General features: G+C 40.1%; 1 protein-coding gene across 1 annotated transcript in view; it reads right to left on the bottom strand.

Moving 5' to 3' along the window:
• The window catches only part of LOC139407475 (growth arrest-specific protein 2-like), a 67,535-nt gene that overhangs the window by 29,865 nt on the left and 25,569 nt on the right, over positions 1-12,101 (bottom strand). The gene's annotated exons all lie outside the window — the stretch shown is intronic.

The following is a 12,101-nucleotide window of genomic DNA, read 5'->3' as shown; positions in this document are numbered from 1 at the left end:
AGGGGACAGGGAGGGGAGTCCCGTTAGACAAAGAGACAGTATATCTGATGGTGATTCCACCATGTTGCATCATGACGCTAGTCTCATAACTTCTTGATCTCCCACTTAAAACTGTGTGAAAAGGATTGAAATTGACATAGAAAATAAAGTGAGTTAAGTCAACTGTGTTATGTAAAAAAGTCCATCATACAACTGCAAACCCACAGTGTACACTAAATTCTAAAGCCTGAATTCAATTAAAACTAGCCCACAGTTCTAATAGTAGCCCACAGTTCTAATAGTAGCCCATAGTTCTAATAGTAGCCTATAGTTATATAGTTCTAATAGTAGCCTATAGTTCTAATAGTAGCCTATAGTTCTAATAGTAGCCTATAGTTCTAATAGTAGCCTATAGTTCTAATAGTAGCCTATAGTTCTAATAGTAGCCTATAGTTCTAATAGTAGCCCATAGTTCTAATAGTAGCCCATAGTTCTAATAGTAGCCCATAGTTCTAATAGTAGCCCATAGTTCTAATAGTAGCCCATAGATATAATAGTAGCCCATAGTTCTAATAGTAACCCATAGTTCTAATAGTAGCCTATAGTTCTAATAGTAGCCTATAGTTATATAGCTCTAATAGTATCCTATAGTTCTGATAGTAACCAATAGTTCTAACAGTAGCCCATAGTTATAATAGTAGCCTATAGTTATAATAGTTTGAACTAATTTATAGTTCTAATAGTAGCCTATAGTTCTAATAGTAGCCTATAGTTCTAATAGTAGCCTATAGTTCTAATAGTAGCCTATAGTTATATAGTTCTAATAGTAGCCTATAGTTATATAGTTCTAATAGTAGCCTATAGTTATATAGTTCTAATAGTATACTATAGTTCTAATAGTATACTATAGTTCTAATAGTAGCCTATAGTTCTAATAGTAGCCCATAGTTCTAATAGTAGCCTATAGTTCTAATAGTAGCCTATAGTTCTAATAGTAGCCTATAGTTATATAGTTCTAATAGTATACTATAGTTCTAATAGTATACTATAGTTCTAATAGTAGCCTATAGTTCTAATAGTAGCCTATAGTTCTAATAGTAGCCTATAGTTATATAGTTCTAATAGTAGCCCATAGTTCTAATAGTAGCCTATAGTTCTAATAGTAGCCTACTGTTCTAATAGTAGCCTATAGTTCTAATAGTAGCCTATAGTTCTAATAGTAGCCTATAGTTCTAATAGTAGCCTACTGTTCTAATAGTAGCCTATAGTTCCTACAACATCTGAAAACATAAGAGCAGACAAAGACAAAGTTTGAACAAGCCAGCGCTGGCATGCTGCATAGTAACGCCTCGTTATCCTTCACAGAGAAAACATACACTTCCCACAGAGAACACACACACAGTGCAGCAGAGATAGAACAATGATCAACGTGTGGTCTTTCCAGTTGACTGGTGTCCAGACGACCATTCCTTCTCAATTAGATCATTCTGACTGCAATAGGAGGAGGTGGCAGTGGGGTGTCTAAATGTGGAAAACAAACCAGGGCAATTTCTGCCTTCATCTCTTTGGGTAAAGGGAGGAGTTCCAGAGTTTTAATGAGTTCCAAATGAGGTAATTGAGCATAGAGAGAGAGAGAGGCAGAGAGAGACAGAGAGAGAGAGAGAGAGAGAGAGAGGCAGAGAGAGAGAGAGAGGCAGAGAGAGAGAGAGAGAGACGCAGCGAGAGAGGGAGAGAGACACAGCGAGAGAGGGAGAGAGACACAGAGAGAGACACAGAGAGAGACACAGAGAGAGAGACACAGAGAGAGAGACACAGAGAGAGACACAGAGAGAGACACAGAGAGAGAGACACAGAGAGAGACACAGAGAGAGAGAGAGAGAGAGACACAGAGAGAGAGAGAGAGAGAGAGAGAGACAGAGAGAGAGAGACACAGAGAGAGAGAGAGAGAGAGAGAGAGAGAGAGAGACACAGAGAGGAAGCGCGAGACACAGAGAGAGAGAGCGAGACACAAAGACACAGAGACACAGAGACACAGAGAGAGAGACAGAGACAGACAGATAGACAGACAGACAGAGAGGGTAATACACTCTAAGCTCCTGCCTTGTTCTCCGTCCCCTTCCCCTCTCTCATTGAGGATCTGTTCAAATCAAAGTTTATTTGTCACGTGCGCTGAATACAACAGTGAAATGCTTACAGGCTCTAACCAATAGATCTGACATGTACATGCAGTTTAGCGACAAATAACTATTTTTTTGAATGTATTGTGCCATCCAGCCTACAGATGAACATTTGGCATTGTGGTCAATCATGAAGGAAAATATCATTATCAGTAAAAGGCTATTTGCAAACAGCTAGCGCGCCACAATGCTAGCGAGCCACAAGGCTAGCGCGCCACAAGGCTAGCGCGCCACAATGCTAGCGCGCCACAATGCTAGCGCGCCACAAGGCTAGCGCGCCACAAGGCTAGCGCGCCACAAGGCTAGCGCGCCACAAGGCTAGCGCGCCACAATGCTAGCGCGCCACAAAGCTAGCGCGCCACAATGCTAGCGCGCCACAAGGCTAGCGCGCCACAATGCTAGCGCGCCACAAGGCTAGCGCGCCACAAGGCTAGCGCGCCACGGGTCTAGCGCGCCACAAGGCTAGCGCCACAAGGCTAGCGCGCCACAAGGCTAGCGCGCCACAATGCTAGCGCGCCACAAGGCTAGCACGCCACAAGGCTAGCGCGCCACAATGCTAGCGCGCCACGGGTCTAGCGCGCCACAAGGCTAGCGCCACAAGGCTAGCGCACCACAAGGCAAGATAGCCACAAGCAAGGCTAGATAAACAGTGTGATGTGTCTTTTTACTCTAGTAAAGAGAAGCCACACCTCAGAGAAGCCACACCTCAGAGAAGCCACACCTCAGAGAAGCCACCCTCAGAGAAGCCACACCTCAGAGAAGCCCCCCCTCAGCTGGCTACCCTGTGCCAACAGATAGGGCCTGACACGCAAGTGCACACGTACACACACACAGTTAACAGATAGGGCCCGACGTACACACACACAGCTAACAGATAGGGCCCGATGTACACACACACAGCTAACAGATAGGGCCCGACACAGATAAGTAGATGGGTCTTCTATAGGGTCAGATTGGAGGAAACGTAATATACTGATTACAAGCACTTCCTGGAATAAGGAGGCTGCTGATATACGGACCAATTATCATGCAAAACACCTCCTACAGCGATGGTATATACAGTAGTCTCCAGCTGATCTTCTTCCTATCGTACATCGTACATTAGGCTACTAAAGATGCTAATAATAACAATTATTCAATTAGGAGGAGAAGGTTTGAAAGCGCGTGTGTGACCCCCCCGGCTCTCCATTCCAGCCTCGTTAACGTTTGTTAACGGGCCTCCAGATCAACAGGAAAACAGGAAGAACCCTGGAGAATCCATACAAATGAAAGGGAATAAAGAGTAATGGCTGGAGCTGAATAGGCTACAAAAAGTTATCTGCTCGTTAAACTCGGACAGCAAACAGGCCTTTACTCCACAGCTCATCCCCTGTGTTTAAGACCAGGTACCACAGGCATGTTAGTCATTTAGCAGACTCTTATCCAGAGACACTAACAGTAGTGAGTCATTTAGCAGACTCTCTTATCCAGAGCCACTAACAGTAGTGAGTCATTTAGCAGATTCTCTGATCCAGAGCCACTAACAGTAGTGAGTCATTTAGCAGACTCTCTTATCCAGAGCCACTTACAGTAGTGAGTCATTTTGCAGACTCTCTTATCCAGAGCCACTTACAGTAGTGAGTCATTTAGCAGACTCTCTTATCCAGAGCCACTAACAGTAGTGAGTCATTTAGCAGATTCTATGATCCAGAGCCACTTAGAGTAGTGAGTCATTTAGCAGACTCTCTTATCCAGAGTCACTAACAGTAGTGAGTCATTTAGCAGACTCTCTGATCCACTACAGTAGTGAGTCATTTAGCAGACTCTCTGATCCAGAGCCACTAACAGTAGTGAGTCATTTAGCAGACTCTCTTATCCAGAGCCACTTACAGTAGTGAGTCATTTTGCAGACTCTCTTATCCAGAGCCACTTACAGTAGTGAGTCATTTAGCAGACTCTCTTATCCAGAGCCACTAACAGTAGTGAGTCATTTAGCAGATTCTATGATCCAGAGCCACTTAGAGTAGTGAGTCATTTAGCAGACTCTCTTATCCAGAGCCACTAACAGTAGTGAGTCATTTAGCAGATTCTATGATCCAGAGCCACTTAGAGTAGTGAGTCATTTAGCAGACTCTCTTATCCAGAGTCACTAACAGTAGTGAGTCATTTAGCAGACTCTCTGATCCACTACAGTAGTGAGTCATTTAGCATACTCTCTGATCCACAACAGTAGTGAGTCATTTAGCAGACTCTCTTATCCAGAGTCACTTACAGGAGTGAGTCATTTAGCAGACTCTCTTATCCAGAGCCACTAACAGTAGTGAGTCATTTAGCAGACTCTCTTATCCAGAGCCACTAACAGTAGTGAGTCATTTAGCAGATTCTCTGATCCAGAGCCACTAACAGTAGTGAGTCATTTAGCAGACTCTCTTATCCAGAGCCACTTACAGTAGTGAGTCATTTTGCAGACTCTCTTATCCAGAGCCACTTACAGTAGTGAGTCATTTAGCAGACTCTCTTATCCAGAGCCACTAACAGTAGTGAGTCATTTAGCAGATTCTATGATCCAGAGCCACTTAGAGTAGTGAGTAATTTAGCAGACTCTCTTATCCAGAGTCACTAACAGTAGTGAGTCATTTAGCAGACTCTCTGATCCACTACAGTAGTGAGTCATTTAGCAGACTCTCTGATCCACTACAGTAGTGAGTCATTTAGCAGACTCTCTGATCCACAACAGTAGTGAGTCATTTAGCAGACTCTCTGATCCACAACAGTAGTGAGTCATTTAGCAGACTCTCTTATCCAGAGCCACTTACAGTAGTGAGTCATTTAGCAGACTCTCTTATCCAGAGCCACTAACAGTAGTGAGTCATTTAGCAGATTCTATGATCCAGAGCCACTTAGAGTAGTGAGTAATTTAGCAGACTCTCTTATCCAGAGTCACTAACAGTAGTGAGTCATTTAGCAGACTCTCTGATCCACTACAGTAGTGAGTCATTTAGCAGACTCTCTTATCCAGAGTCACTTACAGTAGTGAGTCATTTAGTAGACTCTCTTATCCAGAGTCACTTACAGGAGTGAGTCATTTAGCAGACTCTCTTATCCAGAGTCACTAACAGTAGTGAGTCATTTAGCAGACTCTCTGATCCACTACAGTAGTGAGTCATTTAGCAGACTCTCTGATCCACAACAGTAGTGAGTCATTTAGCAGACTCTCTTATCCAGAGTCACTTACAGGAGTGAGTCATTTAGCAGACTCTCTTATCCAGAGCCACTAACAGTAGTGAGTCATTTAGCAGACTCTCTTATCCAGAGTCACTTACAGGAGTGAGTCATTTAGCAGACTCTCTTATCCAGAGCCACTAACAGTAGTGAGTCATTTAGCAGACTCTCTTATCCAGAGCCACTAACAGTAGTGAGTCATTTAGCAGACTCTCTTATCCAGAGCCACTAACAGTAGTGAGTCATTTAGCAGATTCTATGATCCAGAGCCACTTAGAGTAGTGAGTCATTTAGCAGACTCTCTTATCCAGAGTCACTAACAGTAGTGAGTCATTTAGCAGACTCTCTGATCCACTACAGTAGTGAGTCATTTAGCAGACTCTCTGATCCAGAGCCACTAACAGTAGTGAGTCATTTAGCAGACTCTCTTATCCAGAGCCACTAACAGTAGTGAGTCATTTAGCAGATTCTATGATCCAGAGCCACTTAGAGTAGTGAGTCATTTAGCAGACTCTCTTATCCAGAGTCACTAACAGTAGTGAGTCATTTAGCAGACTCTCTGATCCACTACAGTAGTGAGTCATTTAGCAGACTCTCTGATCCAGAGCCACTAACAGTAGTGAGTCATTTAGCAGACTCTCTTATCCAGAGCCACTTACAGTAGTGAGTCATTTTGCAGACTCTCTTATCCAGAGCCACTTACAGTAGTGAGTCATTTAGCAGACTCTCTTATCCAGAGCCACTAACAGTAGTGAGTCATTTAGCAGATTCTATGATCCAGAGCCACTTAGAGTAGTGAGTCATTTAGCAGACTCTCTTATCCAGAGTCACTAACAGTAGTGAGTCATTTAGCAGACTCTCTGATCCACTACAGTAGTGAGTCATTTAGCAGACTCTCTGATCCAGAGCCACTAACAGTAGTGAGTCATTTAGCAGACTCTCTTATCCAGAGCCACTAACAGTAGTGAGTCATTTAGCAGATTCTATGATCCAGAGCCACTTAGAGTAGTGAGTCATTTAGCAGACTCTCTTATCCAGAGTCACTAACAGTAGTGAGTCATTTAGCAGACTCTCTGATCCACTACAGTAGTGAGTCATTTAGCAGACTCTCTGATCCAGAGCCACTAACAGTAGTGAGTCATTTAGCAGACTCTCTTATCCAGAGCCACTTACAGTAGTGAGTCATTTTGCAGACTCTCTTATCCAGAGCCACTTACAGTAGTGAGTCATTTAGCAGACTCTCTTATCCAGAGCCACTAACAGTAGTGAGTCATTTAGCAGATTCTATGATCCAGAGCCACTTAGAGTAGTGAGTCATTTAGCAGACTCTCTTATCCAGAGTCACTAACAGTAGTGAGTCATTTAGCAGACTCTCTGATCCACTACAGTAGTGAGTCATTTAGCATACTCTCTGATCCACAACAGTAGTGAGTCATTTAGCAGACTCTCTTATCCAGAGTCACTTACAGGAGTGAGTCATTTAGCAGACTCTCTTATCCAGAGCCACTAACAGTAGTGAGTCATTTAGCAGACTCTCTTATCCAGAGCCACTAACAGTAGTGAGTCATTTAGCAGATTCTCTGATCCAGAGCCACTAACAGTAGTGAGTCATTTAGCAGACTCTCTTATCCAGAGCCACTTACAGTAGTGAGTCATTTTGCAGACTCTCTTATCCAGAGCCACTTACAGTAGTGAGTCATTTAGCAGACTCTCTTATCCAGAGCCACTAACAGTAGTGAGTCATTTAGCAGATTCTATGATCCAGAGCCACTTAGAGTAGTGAGTAATTTAGCAGACTCTCTTATCCAGAGTCACTAACAGTAGTGAGTCATTTAGCAGACTCTCTGATCCACTACAGTAGTGAGTCATTTAGCAGACTCTCTGATCCACTACAGTAGTGAGTCATTTAGCAGACTCTCTGATCCACAACAGTAGTGAGTCATTTAGCAGACTCTCTTATCCAGAGCCACTTACAGTAGTGAGTCATTTAGCAGACTCTCTTATCCAGAGCCACTAACAGTAGTGAGTCATTTAGCAGATTCTATGATCCAGAGCCACTTAGAGTAGTGAGTAATTTAGCAGACTCTCTTATCCAGAGTCACTAACAGTAGTGAGTCATTTAGCAGACTCTCTGATCCACTACAGTAGTGAGTCATTTAGCAGACTCTCTGATCCACAACAGTAGTGAGTCATTTAGCAGACTCTCTTATCCAGAGTCACTTACAGTAGTGAGTCATTTAGTAGACTCTCTTATCCAGAGTCACTTACAGGAGTGAGTCATTTAGCAGACTCTCTTATCCAGAGTCACTAACAGTAGTGAGTCATTTAGCAGACTCTCTGATCCACTACAGTAGTGAGTCATTTAGCAGACTCTCTGATCCACAACAGTAGTGAGTCATTTAGCAGACTCTCTTATCCAGAGTCACTTACAGGAGTGAGTCATTTAGCAGACTCTCTTATCCAGAGCCACTAACAGTAGTGAGTCATTTAGCAGACTCTCTTATCCAGAGCCACTAACAGTAGTGAGTCATTTAGCAGATTCTCTGATCCAGAGCCACTAACAGTAGTGAGTCATTTAGCAGACTCTCTTATCCAGAGCCACTTACAGTAGTAAGGGAATACCCCCCTGATTTGTACAAAAATGAATGTCAAAATATTGGCATTGGACAAACCATGTACACGATGTCCAATACCACCCAAAGCGGCATTGATTCGTGCAAAGTATATGGCAAATGCCATATGGCAATTGCCAATTGTAACACCTCAAAAATCCAACAGGGGGCGAGTGCGCTCCACCTGGGTTTTTCATATTGGAAATGCAACCCAAGTCAACATCCAAAAGAAAAATTTTGAAAAAATGATATTTTTTTCAAAAACTTTTTACCCCTTAAAAAAGTGCTTTCTGGGCCTTTTTTCGAATTTCTTTCGCTTTTTTTGTCAATTACACATGTGTAAGAACTGTATGAATATACTTTTGTCCAATTTTGATATCAAATTTTTTTTTTTTTAATTACATGCGCATAAGGCATATGTTTTGTCCATTTGCAATATGATTTCATAGGAAGTCAAAAGTCAAAAGTCAAAAATGTCAAAATTTGGTAAAAAACTTCACACATCCTTAAAAAAGTGCTTTCTGGACCGTTTTTCAAAATTCTTTCAATTTTTATGTCAATTACACATGTATAAGAACTTTATCAACATACTTTAGTCATACTTTATTATCATTTTTTTTTTTTTTTTACTAGTGCATAAGGCATATGTTTTCTCCATTTGGAATATGATTTCATAGGAAGTCAAAAGTCAAAGTCAAAAGTAACGATTTTCCTCCGTGCAACTGGTGATCTGAAATGTGCAACTGGTGATCTGAAATGTGCAACTGGTGATCTGAAATGTGCAACTGGTAACCCAAAAAAAAATAATTTGATTCTATGTTTCCTTACTTTTTCAAAGTCACTGTGCATTTGCAATATGTTTTAATGGGCAGGTACCATCACGAATTTGTCATGCTATAAAAATCCTGCAGGAATGTGAAATTGACTGGCCCGATGAACTCGGGATGGCTTTGCAGTGATTCTGGGTCATCTCAATCGCTCGTTTGGGTTGATTTCAGAATGTCGCTTTTGGTGATGTTTTTTCACTATAGAATCATATTGCAAATGCACGTGCAACTGCTCACCCAAAAAAAAAATGTTTAGATTTTTTTTGTTTATGTTTCCTTACTTTTTCAAAGTCACTGTGCATTTGCAATATGTTTTTTCACTATAGAATCATATTGCAAATGCACATGCAACTGGTCATCCCCCCAAAAAAATTTTAGATTTTTTTTGTTTATGTTTCCTTACTTTTTCAAAGTCACTGTGCATTTGCAATATGTTTTTTCACTATAGAATCATATTGCAAATGCACGTGCAACTGGTCATCCCCCAAAAAAAATTTTAGATTTTTTTTGTTTATTTTTCCTTACTTTTTCAAAGTCACTGTGCATTTGCAATATGTTTTTTCACTATAGAATCATATTGCAAATGCACATGCAACTGGTCATCCCCCCCCAAAAAAATTAGATTTTTTTTATGTTTCCTTACTTTTTCAAAGTCACTGTGCATTTGCAATATGTTTTTTCACTATAGAATCATATTGCAAATGCACATGCAACTGGTCATCCCCCCAAAAAATTTTTAGATTTTTTTTGTTTATGTTTCCTTACTTTTTCAAAGTCACTGTGCATTTGCAATATGTTTTTTCACTATAGAATCATATTGCAAATGCACGTGCAACTGGTCATCCCCCCCAAAAAAATTTAGATTTTTTTTGTTTATTTTTCCTTACTTTTTCAAAGTCACTGTGCATTTGCAATATGTTTTTTCACTATAGAATCATATTGCAAATGCACATGCAACTGGTCATCCCCCCCCAAAAAAATTTAGATTTTTTTTGTTTATGTTTCCTTACTTTTTCAAAGTCACTGTGCATTTGCAATATGTTTTTTCACTATAGAATCATATTGCAAATGCACATGCAACTGGTCATTCCCCCAAAAAATTTTTAGATTTTTTTTATGTTTCCTTACTTTTTCAAAGTCACTGTGCATTTGCAATATGTTTTTTCACTATAGAATCATATTGCAAATGCACATGCAACTGGTCATCCCCCCCCAAAAAAATTTAGATTTTTTTTGTTTATGTTTCCTTACTTTTTCAAAGTCACTGTGCATTTGCAATATGTTTTTTCACTATAGAATCATATTGCAAATGCACGTGCAACTGGTCATCCCCCAAAAACAATTTTAGATTTTTTTTGTTTATTTTTCCTTACTTTTTCAAAGTCACTGTGCATTTGCAATATGTTTTTTCACTATAGAATCATATTGCAAATGCACATGCAACTGGTCATCCCCCAAAAAAAATTTTAGATTTTTTTTATGTTTCCTTACTTTTTCAAAGTCACTGTGCATTTGCAATATGTTTTTTCACTATAGAATCATATTGCAAATGCACATGCAACTGGTCATCCCCCCCAAAAAATTTAGATTTTTTTTGTTTATGTTTCCTTACTTTTTCAAAGTCACTGTGCATTTGCAATATGTTTTTTCACTATAGAATCATATTGCAAATGCACGTGCAACTGGTCACCCAAAAAAAAAAAAATGGATTTTTTTTGTTTATGTTTCCTTACTTTTTCAAAGTCACTGTGCATTTGCAATATGTTTTTTCACTATAGAATCATATTGCAAATGCACATGCAACTGGTCATCCCCCCAAAAATTTTTTAGATTTTTTTTGTTTATGTTTCCTTACTTTTTCAAAGTCACTGTGCATTTGCAATATGTTTTTTCACTATAGAATCATATTGCAAATGCACGTGCAACTGGTCATCCCCCAAAAAAAATTTTAGATTTTTTTTGTTTATTTTTCCTTACTTTTTCAAAGTCACTGTGCATTTGCAATATGTTTTTTCACTATAGAATCATATTGCAAATGCACATGCAACTGGTCATCCCCCCCAAAAAAATTTAGATTTTTTTTATGTTTCCTTACTTTTTCAAAGTCACTGTGCATTTGCAATATGTTTTTTCACTATAGAATCATATTGCAAATGCACATGCAACTGGTCATCCCCCCCAAAAAATTTTAGATTTTTTTTGTTTATGTTTCCTTACTTTTTCAAAGTCACTGTGCATTTGCAATATGTTTTTTCACTATAGAATCATATTGCAAATGCACGTGCAACTGGTCACCCAAAAATAAAAATTTTGGATTTTTTTTGTTTATGTTTCCTTACTTTTTCAAAGTCACTGTGCATTTGCAATATGTTTCAATGGGCAGGTACCATCACGAATTTGTCATGCTCAAAATTTTTTAGATGTATTTTTTTTTGTTTCTTACTTTTTCAAAGTCACTGTGCATTTGCAATATGTTTTAAAGGGCAGGTACCATCACGAATTTGTCATGCTATAAAAATCTTGCAGGAATGTGAAATTGACTGGCCCGATGAACTCTGGATGGCTTTGCAGTGATTCTGGGTCATCTCAATCGCTCGTTTGGGTTGATTTCAGAACGTCGCTTTTGGTGATGTTTTTTCACTATAGGATCATATTGCAAATGTACAAGAGTCAAGTGGACAAGAGTCCATCAGTCAATTAGATATCATTCTGACCACCAAACTGATACAAACTGACACCAAACCCACTTTTTCCAACTCGTTTAGTAGCCAACTATTACATACTTCAGAGCTGGCCCAAAATTCACAACCCCTTCGGTTCAAACCATAAAAAAACCATAAAACACGTAGTTACGTTCTAGCTGCGGGTCCATTTCTTATGTTATGTGTTGGCCTAGCTGAGGCGACCCCGAATCCCAAGTTTCGGCTCGATAGGTCATTTGGTGTCCGAGAAAAACCCTAATTGGTGCTGAAAATCCACTATTTTCCATGACTTGCTACGGGGTCCTTGAATGAGCTATTGGACAGAAACGTTGGGGTCTGTCTATATGGGCCGAGACGTTCGCAATGCACCTAGTCTTGCGACTCTGGGACATTTCTAAATGTCGTCATTTTCGTGATGCAAAAATGAATTGAAGTTATTTCAAATGTACGAGGCTGTTTCTCGGTCCGAGAACCTTCTAGAGCCACGTAACTCACCACGCACCATCTACGGGAGGTCTAGAACAGGTTTCTAAAGTTTCGGAACTCTAGGTCCGACGGTTCTTTTTTAGCTCCAACAAAGCTAACTATTGGAGCCACTGTCTG

Source organism: Oncorhynchus clarkii, chromosome 4 (assembly GCF_045791955.1).
Source record: "Oncorhynchus clarkii lewisi isolate Uvic-CL-2024 chromosome 4, UVic_Ocla_1.0, whole genome shotgun sequence".
NCBI lineage: Eukaryota > Metazoa > Chordata > Actinopteri > Salmoniformes > Salmonidae > Oncorhynchus > Oncorhynchus clarkii.
This window is presented reverse-complemented; position numbering and strand designations above follow the sequence as displayed.